The sequence below is a fragment of the Nelumbo nucifera genome, chromosome 3 (assembly GCF_055504915.1).
Source record: "Nelumbo nucifera cultivar China Antique chromosome 3, China Antique-T2T, whole genome shotgun sequence".
Taxonomy (NCBI): Eukaryota; Viridiplantae; Streptophyta; class Magnoliopsida; order Proteales; family Nelumbonaceae; genus Nelumbo; species Nelumbo nucifera.
The window spans coordinates 2,313,757-2,327,981 of NC_142651.1; the positions used below are offsets into that span (position 1 = coordinate 2,313,757).

The 14,225-nt window shown below is 32.7% G+C and overlaps 1 pseudogene; it reads right to left on the reverse strand.

Moving 5' to 3' along the window:
* Positions 1-9,672: 9,672 nt before the first annotated feature.
* Positions 9,673-10,198, reverse strand: LOC109114416 (uncharacterized; annotated as a pseudogene).
* Between the last annotated feature and the right edge of the window lie 4,027 nt (positions 10,199-14,225).

Here is a 14,225-nt window from a genome sequence, read left to right on the forward strand (position 1 = left end):
ATTTTAATTTTCAAACCACGCTTGATGCTTGGTAATGTAATTTTTTTTTTCTGAAAAATGTTTCCTCAGGTCATGCCTTATAAATTGAGAAATGTGTGGTATGAGAAAAAATATTATATGAGTGCAGCACGTGTTCTCAAAAAACACCTCAGAAAATGGCATTGATTCCAAATAAGACCTAAGTGACTTTTAGATTTTGTGCATTATAAACTTAAGCATTATATGTTGGATGTTGACTTTGTTGTTGTAAAGCATATGAACTTATGTATTATGTGTTGAATTTAATAATGTTTCGAATCCTATATAATGGATATTTGACAGTTTATGCATTTTTTATATATCTTTATCAAATAATTGAAAATTTTAATATTCATTCATGACTTTTGCTTGTTTATTGTCATGGATTCAACTTGCCCCACTCTATGGGAAGGGTTTTGAGTTTTCATGTACAAGAAAGATTTAGATTTTGAAAATCTAACCCATTGTAGATCTTATAAAAGTTATGAATTCAGAGGTTTAGAAAAGTAAAAAAGGTCTGGAATTTACAAAACTCTCATTAAACCCACCCCTTTCATCCCTAGTCAAAATAATCTTTGTTTGCTTTGAGGTATTCTATAATGCTTCTAACTCTACATCATATGCTCCTTTACAACTTGCTGTTACTCCAATACAGTGATTCAATTTGCAGTTAACCTATTAGGTATGACTAATGACCTGTCACCTACCCACCAGGTGTTTGGATCATTTAGTTCATAGTTAATAAGCCATTTACTTACCAAAAAAAAAAGAATATTGATTCAGCCAATAATCTAGTAATTCATTTGTTTGAATCATTGAACCATTTGATTCAGTAGTGGTTCATATGTTAAATATTAAATCCCTTTTTTATATACTATTGTATTTTTTATTCATTTCCATTACTGATTTATTTCGAAGCCTTCACAAGGCTGTTTTTATCACTAATAACAACAATCTTCATTAAGGCTGCGTTTGGAAACGATGCAAATATTTGTGAATGCAAATATGTAGAGTGTAAAATGGTTCATATAAATTGTAAAGTCAGGTTAGTTTTGCATTAATAAATTTATCTTCTTACCAAACAGACATTTAGCTGTAACGGATGCAAACACAAATTCTAATAATATATATGCTTTTTTTTTTATCAAAAGCACACTTGAATGCAAATTTACTTCTTTTTTATTGATGTACTTTTACATCTTATTATCAATGTAAATATGCATTGGTCTATCATTTATCAATGCAAAAATGTAATGTTGCCAAATACATGCAAAAGTGAATCAGAATGCAAATTTACCCTGAATTGGGATTTACACTCCATTTGCATTATTTCCAAACGCAGCCTTACTACATTTATGAATCTTATATTTTGTTTGATATGATCATGGTTTTTAAAAACGAACCGGTGACCAAACCGGTCAGGGGTCCGTTACCGGTTTGAATGGTCCGACCATTCGACTCGAACGGCTAGCCCGTTCTAACAAAAAAAAAATAGAAAAAATTGGAAAACAGTCAAAACTGTTCGAACGGTTAACCGGCCGGTTCAGCAGTTTGCTGACCAGAATCAACGGTTTTGAGGAAAAAGACGATTTTGGAGGAAAATGGATGACCGGTTCTCGGTTTTTCCGGTCCGACCGTCCGGTCCGGTCCGATTTTGAAAACAATGGAAATGATGATAATATAATATTAAAGACATCCAAATTTTCTGTAATACTTTTATACTTAAATATATGATTTATGACATCATGGGTCCAAACAGCTTTACTATTGACTTCGAGTTAAGACTTTCGAATTGCTGATGTGGACCCAATCCTTTTTTATATACGATATTGATTAATGATATGCTAAATATTTCTTTGAAAATTGTTTCCGTATATATATAATACTATAAATTGAAAAATATTGAGTATAAATATTTAGTGGTCATTATTTCTTTTTCCTTAACCATTATATTTAATTTTTATTAAACTAATTATAATGTTCAAATCTATAAAATACTGGATTAATATAAAATTAAATTGGAGGGAATTAATGATTTAAAATAATATTTTCTATTATAGTATTTAGAATATTTTGGTTAGGAATGAACCAACCAAATTAATCAATTTAGTTATTTATAATTTTAAAATTATTAGACATCTAATCTTATATTGGGTTTTGTATTTAATTTTTATATTAAATAAATTATCTAATATAACAAATAGAGCATTGGATCAATACTAAATTAAATAAAGACATAAATAATAGACTTTTTAATTAATGACAATTGAGTTTATAATGTCTTTTGGTTACTTTTATATCTTAAAAAATGTAAAACAAGAAAAAAATTATAAGGGTCATTGTAAGTTTGTAACTTTGTAAGTATAAACAGTGGGCCCATGAACACACAACTTAGATATCCCGCCTTTCTGACGCTTTTTCTATTCAATCGTGTATAACTTAAGATGGAGAAATATCTGCTATGCCCGCATAGCTTTGGGCTAAAGCCATGCAATCACACCCCTTGATGTATATATGTGGTCGCACCTTGAAGTTGATAAAGTGGAGCTAACGTGGAGCACCAAAATATATCCCAAAACCATAATTTCAGCTTTTAGTCCAAGAATATGTAGTGGATTTCACCTAACCATCATGATATTGGAAGAATTTTGACCAATCAACATTTCTTTTATCTTATGGTCATTAAGAGGTTATTTGGCAAGTCTTTTTTTGAAAGATTTTTTGAAAGTTCTGATAGTTAAAGGATGATGTGAATTTTTGCATCAAGATTTTAACAGTTTGAAGACCGTTTAGTTAAGATACATTTGTCCGTGCCTCTTTCCGCACAAAGATGAATTGAAAAAAAAAGGCGAAAAACTCCATTTGGAGCTTCTTGAAAATAGCCCGAACAGAGGTTTTCGCATTTTTTCGGGGCTGTGGCTCTCGGCGACTAGATTTTTTCTCAACCAAACGGAAAAATACCAAAACACGGACTGCCGAACTTCTAAAAAGTGCGAAAAAATATGCCAAACAAGGCCTAAATTATCTAAAGATACCATGTGGTTTCAAAAAGACCAAAACTACTTAAATTAAAGCATTTAAGGCCGAAATTGACAGAAAACAAATAAAAGGACAAAATTGCAAGACAAAAGTGCCCTTGACTGTTCATGAAAATTTTCAAAGATGCCCATCCATCATGATCATCCAACTAGGAGTTGGCAACTTGTTGAAATGATACAACTAGGCACCCGCTGTCTGGTGCCAGCAAAGTTGTGTCGAAGACGTCTTGCTTCCTCTTGGGCAAGCATAATAACTTGTAATAGCTTTATTTATGTGAAGGGCTTAGGAGTCTGGATTAAGTAAGCATGTTATTATAAGAATATTTATAATGTGCTCACTAAATGTGCTTTCTATGTTGTGCCTACTGGGTCTTTAGTCCCCAAATATAACTACTACTACTCCTCGACTAGCCTTTTGTCTTTGTGCAGAGTGGGTTGCAACTGCCACCTTGGAATGAAGATCTGAAAAGCCTTGCAGAACAATGGGATGCCATTTTGGAAGGGGCGGGGGGCAGTTCTTATTCTCCTTCTCTAGAAGGGAGTGAGAGGGAGAGGTAGGATGTGGTGGGATAACAAGTAAGCAAATTCCTACTTCGACCATCTCCTTCATAGGGAGGGAGTGTGAGGGAGAGGTAGGGCGTGGGATAACAAGTAAGCAAATTCCGACTTCGACCAGTAAAGTAAAAAAGTAAGAAGAGCAAAGGAGAGGAAGGAGAGAAGGGCCATTGCAAGCCACATATTTTTAGGTGCCGTTTTGCAAGCCTTTTCTGAAAGATCTTCTAGAAGATCTAATAGTTAAGAGACGTATTGAGCTTTTACATAAAGATCTTGGTAGTACACAGAATGTTTGGTTGGAGATGCGTCTTTCCACGCAAAGACGAGACAAAAAAAATGAGAGAAGTAGGGGAGTTCATGAGTCAGATTGGGTCGGTTTGAGTTATTTTTTTCAATCGACCCGACCTAGTCGATTTACTTATTGACTAAACCGAAACCGACTAACCCTAAAGCAAAACCGGTCCAAACATGAAGGGTCGGTTTATTGGTTTAGTCTATTTTTATATATATTTTAAACTAAAATATCTATTTATATTTAAGTTTATTGCTTTTTAGTTTTTATGCAAAACCAAAATATATATTTAAATCCATTAATTTTTTATGCAAAACTGATTTTTTTTGTCAATATATATTTAAACTTATACAAAACTGAATTAAAAATTGTACCATTGTATTATATTTGTATTGGTTTTACGTTTTTAGTTTTTATCATAAATAACCAATTTTTTTCAAAGCTCACACGAAATACAAATAAAATATATCAACATTTAACATATAGGGAAGGGACTAATTAATAATTACTTAAAAATGTAGGATCGGTTTGGTTTCCGAAACCGAACCGAGTTGTCAATTTATTTTCTCATACAAATCGAAACCGACCAGTAATTTTGAAAAACCGACCAGTAATTTTAATGTGAACACCCCTAACGAGAAGCTTCGTTTTAACTTCCCGAAATAAGCTCAAATCGAGCTTCTTGTGTCTTTTTAGGGCAAAGTCTTTCGGTGGCTAGATCTTCCCCCAACCAAATGGGAAAAGATGAAAATGCATGGAAAGATGTGCCAAATGGGGCCTTAACAATTGGCTTTTTATCCATTTGATAGATCAAGAGTCAGGAACATCATGTGAATTAATGTTTGTTCAATGAATCCACTGATATGTTGAATTGGAATTTGCTCTTGACATAGCTCTCCTCACACCGACCTCATAGACACATTCGACCGTGTATTGGGTACATCTCCCATGAATAATGACACATAAGTATAGGAGAGGTTTCTGATACATGGTGAGATGTGCATATGAGGTTGGTCATTGGTGTGAGGAGCACTATATATGTGAGGAGAAGACTTGGATTCTGATGTGTCAATGTTTCATTTGGGGTGGCAAGGAGGAGACCGGATCTGCTCCTCACATAGTGTGTCTTACACCAATTTCGCAACACGTTTCGGTCGTGCATCTGGAACAGCTTGATAATTGTAAATTTTAATTTATGGAGAGATATTCCCAATGCACAACTAAAATGTGCTGTGAGGTTGGTGTAAGGCATGCTTTACAGGGAACAGATCCTAACTTTACAAGGAGGGTGCGTATGGCATATGGCGGCCTAGTTTAGCGAGAAGGATAATGAATTCAAAATCATATCTTTAATCTATTTTAATTTGAGATATTATTAAAAATCTACCATGACTTTTTTTCATTTCTCTTAAATTCATCACGGTTTTTCAGAATTTCGACAGAGCCCCTTGTGAGTGAGTTTTATTGTCCGTAACTCACATTCCGTTAAATCACTATTAGTGGCCATAGAGTTGGCTCGGACTTGAAGTATTAGGCCTAGGCCCGATTCTAAAATTTGCAGAGGCCTAGTGTGTAGGACCATATCCGGATGCTAAACAATAGTGTGGTTCAAAGTTAATTACTTATCTTAACTTAATTACTTCTCTTAATGCTAAACAGTAGTGTGGTTGAAAGTTAAGAACGTTAACTTCATTTGATCATTTTAATGCATGCCCTTATCCCCATCCTTTGCCATTATTGCATGTTGGGACTACGTGGGCTGTTTTAATTGGAAGTAAAGATCAGTGTGTACGAAACCCGAACTCATCATTCATGTATGGTTTTATGGCCGTTTATTTGAAAAATGATAATAAATCATTCATGCATAGACATTTGATAACACGTTTATTAGATAAATGTTTTTTTTTTCATTTGATAACACTTTTATTCCGAAATGCTATTTGATAATACATTTATTTGATATATGTTTTTCTCTTTTTTTTTTTCTGTAAGATCTAAATATTAAGGAAAACACCACTTTTGATTCCCAACATCTAATCATTTATTTACTGTTTAATTTATGTGACATCTAGTATCATCTAATGACACCTAATTATAAAACAGCATCAATAAAGATTTATTAATTAATTCTTGTTTTTCAAAATAAATCCCGTACAAAATTTTTCTTCAATAAATGACCACAGTATCAAACAACCTCCAAATTGGACACATTACAAGCCATGATCACCATGCGTCATGCACACAATGTTTTAATTTACTTTTTAAAACTTGGGCCGATTGTCATACACCACATATCCATATGTGTTGATATTAGCAGATCTCATTAATACAAGGGGATTTAGTAATTTAGGCTCAGTTTGGAAGGAGTATAAATATAAATTTGTAGATATTATTTTACATGTATTTATACTGTTTCATTGTTTGTATTTTAGGGAACAGTTGAAATCAAATCTTTCAAAGATCCAGCTTAGCTTGTCAAAAATAATCTTGACCCTAGCAAAAACAGGATTACAAAGAGATAGAAATGCATAAATAACGTTGTAGTTTTCTCGTGTATTTGCTTTCCGACAACGACAGATACCCAACTCATAGCTGATGAGTTTCCCAGAATATCATAACATGGATTGTTTTGAAAGCTTTCAATCACATCAGGCCTGGGTTAGGGTTAGGGTTCAGGCCCATTAAAAGTCAATCCAAGCTTTTGGGAAACCCGAAACTCTGGGGTTGGGGACGGGGTGAGGACGGTATTTACCCACCCCGCCCCTGAAAATCTCGACCTCGACCTTGCCCTCGCCCTGATTATATTATATAATATAATATATATATATATATATATATATAACATAATATGTATTATATTATATAATATAAAATAGTTCTAATTAGATCTTAAAATAATAAATATATAATTATACAAATAAGTGACTGGGATGGGGTTAAGATTTTTAGCCCCATCAGGGTTCGGGGTAGGAAATTTTAATTCGAGATGGATACAGGGCAAAATACGGCCCCGCCCTGCCCAATTGCCATTCTTAGGTAAAAAATCCAAATTACAATAAATGTTAAAATGCTTAATAATATAATACCCCTGATATTTAGTATATTTACTGAATCCATATTCTCAAATACCACAATGTATGCAGGTAAAAAACATTGTGTTTGAGCTGGGTTGTGCCAAGGTCCGTCCAGTCACTGATGTAGTAGGGGATTATGTACCAATATTATCTACCTTAATTATGATTGATACCATTTATAATTAAACAGCCCTATGAGATACCCCATTTAATTGAACCTAAGCGTGACATACGATGTTGTAATTTTCAAATGGAAACCATCAATATTGGCCTGTGGAGAAAAATAATGCTGTTAATTGGTGCCAATAAATCAAATTACTGATTACTGAATATGTGGGATTGTGTCCATTAATTGAGCAAGTGAGCGTGGAATGGGTGGTTAAAAACAGTGAAAAGGGGGAAACGTGTTAAAGGTTCCTAATTATCATTTTATGACAAAAATACCCATTAATCCATCCATCACCATCTCTAACACCTTTACCGTCGCGTTACCCACAAAAGTGAAATGTAGGGAAATCGACATGACCCAACACCCAAAGCTAATAATCTAAACCTATATATCGCCTATAACTATAAGAGTTCAAGTGTTCACATAATAAACGTGATGCAGATTAAAGGGTGGGTGATTCCTGACGAATCTCGTGACTCGTGAGTGTGACACTCCCAAGTCCAAACAACCCACCACCATCCAAACTTTCACTATCGATAATGATATATATACTCGATGGATGAAAAAACCCCTCATATGATATGATCACATGTTATACTCTTTCCACCAAATAATATGAACATATATACAATAGCATGGGAATTGGGAAGGCGTGTCTTATCTTCTTTACTTGTCTAATCTAGAACATTACTTTAATACCTTGAATTTTAAGGATAATGTTAAGTTAATATTCAAACTTTTGAACTTGTTATTGTAATACCCAATCTTTCAAAAACCATTAAATTGGTCCCTATCATTAATTGACCATCAGTTACGTGATGGCATATACAACTTATTTTTTTTTTTTTAAATATCAAAATTATCCTTAAAAAATAACACTGGTCATTATCTCTTCTACCTTGAGACTAAACAGCGTGGGTTGAGGTATTTGAGATTTTGGATTAATGAAGACATCGTTCATTGTCTTCTAACTTTAGGCCAAACATCACTCTCCTCGATCCTTACCTACCTCACTCTTGTTTCCTATTACTAGTGGTTGTTGGTTTCAGTTCATAACAAGTTCATGGACAGCCAACGTAGCTCTCCTCTTGGTCGAGATCCCATTATAGCTGCAAAGTAGCAGAAACCATGAAACAACCATTACAGCATTAATCTGAAAGGAAAAAGAGAAAAACAAGAAAGAAGTTGTGTAGCTAGCTAGTTTTGATAGAATCAAGTCAGGAAAGGAACACATGAAGGAAATGCAAGTGACCTTGCCGGGATGAGGACAGGTTGATTCGATGATAGAAAAGACGATAGGAAAGGCAATAATAGAATTTGAAAGAAAAAAAAAAAAAAAGCTAATTAACGGGTTATTGACGTTTCTCTGTCTAGATTGGTTTACAGTAGGATTCTTCTCTTTTCTATATATTGCGGAATCTGATTCTGTTAACGGGTGTGGAGAGGACGACATTGCTAGCTACTTGGCAATATTTTGCTCAATGTCTTAGTTTCTGGCCCATTTGATTTTTCTTGGAACTGCAAAGGGGAAAGCATCCTTTTCTTGTCTATACGTTTCTGTTCTAGATGAAGGCAAGGCATATGAGTGGGTAGGAAATCCCGAGTGGTGACATATCTCCCTTCGTATGAGATCAATTCTCTAATAGGAAATTACACTCTCTTCCTTTGGCTTTCAGAAAATGTTTTTAACACTGGTACCTATTATCTAGTGCCATGTCATGTTTTTGTCATGTTACCTCATGTCCCTCTTAGCAACAATGAGCTGCGGTTCCATGAAATGCCAAATTCAGTGTTGCTCCCAAGGTTTAAAGTGTCGATATGATACGCGTTTCATCAGTATCGTATCAGTACTTAGAAATGCCCAAAACTCTTTTTTTTCAGTTTTTTTTCAAAGTTTATTTTTTTGGGAAGCTAAAAACATGTTTTTTTTTTAATTAAAAAAAGTTGGGGTTCCAAAACCCTGGAAATAGGCATTTCAGATCTTATCGTTTTCAAAAGATACGATACGATACGGGGCGTACCATATCGATACTTTAAACCATGGTTGCTCCAAACCACGTCTTTTCGATTTTTAAGACATGGCTTGGAGCACCGTTTTTTATGGAAAAATGGTTCCAAATAAATAGGTATTTCTTAGAACACCGTTTTTTTTCTGATGTAGAGCTAATGTATCACCATTTTTTGGAGCAACATCAACAATGCCAAACAGACGCTAATTATTTAAAAATAAAAAAAAAAAATCGAAGGGATTTTCCCTTTTTAAGTCCAATCGCTTTAAGATATGTCAATAAAATTTGATGTCATCCAAACCTTTAACCCGTTGGTCCTTTTGATGGCGCCTTCGTTTTCCTACTTTTTCCTCAACCAAACACAGCTTAAGGGAAAAGAAGTCAATTCATCATTTAACCAACGGTTTAATAACCTTAAAAAAGACCAAGAAATAGGAAATTACAAAAAAAAAAGGAAAACAAGTAATTATGGAATAAAATTATAAACTAAGGGAAAAGAAGTCAATGCATCATTTGCTAAGTTTTTCTTTTTCTTTTTTTTCAGTGGACGGTTTGGTATTTCAGTTCGCCTGAAATCAGTAAGATTGCCGCACCGAACAAGCAAAAACCTGAGCCCACTGCCTTAATCTCGTTTTCACTAGTTGAGGATTGTCGCCTGGAGTGAATATGGTGTGAGGGCTTCCCAAGGGCGGCGATGCATCGCAGTCGGAGGTGGCGGTGGACGAAGACAATCATTTGGAAACGTACGCTGTGGTTATACTGCTTGTTAACGGCATAATAAAGAGCCAAAGCGGGCAAGGTATCGGAGAGCCTGTTGTCGAGATGGGGCGAATCCAAATCGAAACCAAAACCCAACTCGATGCAGATTGCAGGCCTTGAGTTCGACAAGGTCCTTGTCCGTAACGTTCTTGCTCCGTCTTCTGTTTGTTGTTGCCCTTCTTCCGTTTCAACCAGGCCTCATCCCGATACGTATCGGGGGATCAGGAATGCTGCTTGTGCTTGTAAAGCGATGAGCACAGAACCTTGGGTTTGATTTCCGACATGGGCCCAGCCCCACCACCCCGGCATGCTTTACTTTCTTATTCAGATTTCTTTTACAGCATTAGAGGAATTCAATAGATCTTATCTTATCTAAAAATTATTCTTATTTGAAAATGAGAGATTGCAGAGTTATTTGTATTTCTTCATATCTATTCTATTTTACAAGAAAAATGATTCTCTCATTGCAAGTTTAAAGGTATTGAATCGTTGCAGAACTCAAGAATTCCTCATTGCTAATGGCAGATAGCTTAAGCCTATCTGTTTAACTTCATAAAAATCTATAATATTCAGATGGTTAAACTTTAAATATTGCCTAAGGGAGATATGTGGAGGAGGGAAGACGAGCATGTTTAACAGTACGTGCTTCTGATATTGAGGTCATTAATAAAGATTGTCACATAAATTTCCATATTCCTTATTCTAAAATATTTTATATTGTAAATTTAAATTTTTTAATAATACCACTATAATATTTTGAACAGACCAACCAAATAAAAAATTGGCTCAAACCAATATAACCCAAGTTGGCTGGTTTTCACTAATGGTTGGTTAGTTTCAGATGATCAACTCCCTAACCCAATAAAGTCAATTTGGTTGGCCAAACAACCTACAACTAAACTGAACTAACCCGTGAACACTCCTAATTTTAACTAAACTAATAGTTTAATCTCTAATAAATAACAATAGTTTAATCTCCAATCATTATTGAAAATTTTCTATTAAATAACAAAACAAAAGTATATTTATACATAATTATTGAAAATGTATTTATCACAAAATACAATAAATATAAATTTTAGTATATATAAATATAGATTAAGATTTTAAAATTATTATTAATAAATATCAATTTTCTAAAAGTTATTTTCTATAATTATTAATTCATATAAATGAAATATTTTTTTATTATTAGTACACTAATAATTGCAATTATTATTATATTTTTTAATATCTATTAAAAGAATATTTTAAAGTTATTACCTATATTTTTATTTGAAATCTCTAATACCTCTAAATTGTTTAATCTATTTTTCATTATTTCAAAAATATTTAAAAAAATTTAAATTATTTATATTTTATATTATTAAATATATTATAATTATTTTTGTATTTTTGATAAAATTTTAAGGTTATTACATAATTCATTTATTTATTTAATCTATTTTATTTGTTTTTAAATAATATTTAAAATATGATTTAGTTATTTATTTTTTTTAATATTTAAAATATTATTTATCTATTTAAATAATACCATTATTTATTTATTTCAATATTACTTATTTATTGAATTTCATAATCCATAAAATTACAAGTTATACTATTATTACATAATTTCGTTATTAATTTTGTGAAGTATAAAATTATTACTAATCCAAATGTTATAAAATCTATTATAGCAATTTTCTATGTTTAATAAAACTTTTAAGTTTATTACATAATTTTGTTATTTTAACTATTTAAAATTTAGTTATTTTAGATATTTAAATAAAATGTAAAATATTTAAATTTTTTCATTATTTAAATTTTATTTATTTTAAAGTTATTACATAATATTAAATATTTTGTTATATAATATTTATCTATTTTTAATATTTTGTAATATAATATTTAACTATTTTTAATATTTTTATTGAAATTTTTAAATAATATTTTTAAATTTTAAATTTTAGTATTTGAATAATATTTAAATTGAATAATTTGTAAAATTATAATTTATATTGTCAGTACATAATTTTGTTATGAATTTCATAAAAGTATAAAATTATTAGTAATATTAATGTTATTAAATCTATGGTAATTGTTTAGTGTTTTTAATAAATATTTTAAAGTTGTTACATAATTTTATTATTATATTAAATAATTCTTAAATTTTTTAATTCAAACTTTCTTTTGATAGATATAGATGAAAAGTGGGGGATATGATAAGGAAATATAGATAATTTAGGAGAAAGTGGGGGATTGTAGTGCCACTTGGCTATATTGGATTAGATTTTGGTAGAGAGAGATTTTAGGAATAGTTTTAAGAAGGGATAAACATAAAGAAAAGAGGGATGGACAAAACATGCTGAGATGTCTAAATGAGAGAGAGAGAGAGAGAGAGAAGGGAGTGATGAGGTAGCTTCATTAGGGAGCAAAGAAGGCTAAAATGAAGAGGGGCTGGGAGTTTTGGGTTGGGGTAAGGGAGAAAGCTCAAGCCATCTTACTTGGGATGTTAGATTTAAAATAATAAGCAAAAAGAAATATCATTTGATATATCCAAAAGAAATTAAGAGCTTGATTGGCCCTTTTTTCACTGAACTCTCCTAAAACACTAAGAGAAACTACTAAAACTTGATTTCCCCTATTAATTTTTCATTTTTACTCTTTTTATTTATTTAGCCTATAATTATTGAAGTGCTTTTTTCATATATTTTAAATTATAAAAATGCATAAAATATATATTTTTTGTATTAAATCGTTAAATAATCATTAATACTTGATATCTTGACACCTGTTTACACTCCATGCCTTGAGGCTTGAGGCTTACGGCTCATTTTAATAAAGGCTCATATCTTGAGGCAAAATCTGTGTGCCTCGTAAGCCTCACACCTCAAGGCTAAGCCTTTTAAAACAGTAGGAATGAGCTTTGTTGTAATTGTTTGGGTAATCAGGAACAGTAGGAATTAGCTTTGTAATTGGGACTCTCGTGGTGGACAATAATCACAATACTTTTTCTTCACCTAGGTATATGCCGATATCGGTGCAGTTCTTTTTGACTCAGATGGTAGATTTAATATGCTCTCTCGTCTAGTGTTGAACCAAGTTCGTCTGTTTATGCTGAAGCTGGTCTGAAACTCTGAATCTAGCAAAAAGGCTAGAATTGATAAATTTAAATCACGCTGCAGCGAGTGTTCCCCCCTCCCTTGGTTAATCTGAACTCTTGTTTTGGATGTTAAAGGCGGAACTTGATTTTGATGTGGTTTGTATATGTCTCTAGAGTGTCAAATTTTATTACTCATTTTCTAACTTCTGATAGTGTTGTAAAGGGGAATGGCTTGTCCAACCTCCGCCTTGGATCAGACACTTTGATACATTGGCATTGTCCCGGTCTTTTTTGCTATGTGTTTGATTCCATTTATATTTATTGAGTGAACGCTGCCACATAGGTGCCCCATCAGCAAATGTCTCATTAATTGCATCCGTATATATCGATGTTTGCTTTCGCCTCCCACATTTCAGGAAGCTTCATTTTGGAGCTTCCTAAAACGGATAGACGTTCACTTTGCTGATGTGGTGCCTAATGGCACCTATGTCATAAACATCCTCATTAATTGCTTTTTCTCGATTTTGCAGCCACACAAGTACAAAACGTTTACTCAATAAACGTAAACAGAACCAAACACCCTCTTGAATGCTAATACCGTTTTTTACCCAAAAAAACGAGTCTAATGAAGGAAGTAAATTGCATTGCAGCACCCAACAGTCGTGGAGAAGGCTTGGCTGTAATAGAAACTTCATGAGCATGAGGCATGAAGGCGTTTACCAATCTAATGAAGGTTGTGTTTGGTACTATTGCTGTTTAAAACATTTTGGATTGATCAATACAAATTGACATATAATTGTTATTTCATATTTGAACCTATTTATGGTTGAAACAGGCATACCTTAAAAATGCATGTGTAAGAAACTGCTTAAACAATTATCAAATTGGTGTTTTCTTGCTCCAAGGAGTGAAATCTAATCATTCTAACTAAAGAATTCTCACATAGAAATAGCAATGCTACCAAACACAACATCATTGGAGGCGTTTCACAACCATGATTGCAACCCATTCCCGGCAGGGTCAAGAGTGCACATTCTCAACACTAGACCCAAGAATGTTAAGAAACAGGTAAACCTGTAATAATTTTGCTAATTGCTTTTCTTTATAATTTATAATTTTTATCAAACAATGCAAGAGTGAAGAGTCCCAAAGTGCGGGAGATAAAACATGGACCACCACAGTTAACTACATACTAATAGCCTCTGCTTATGATGTTCATTTAATCA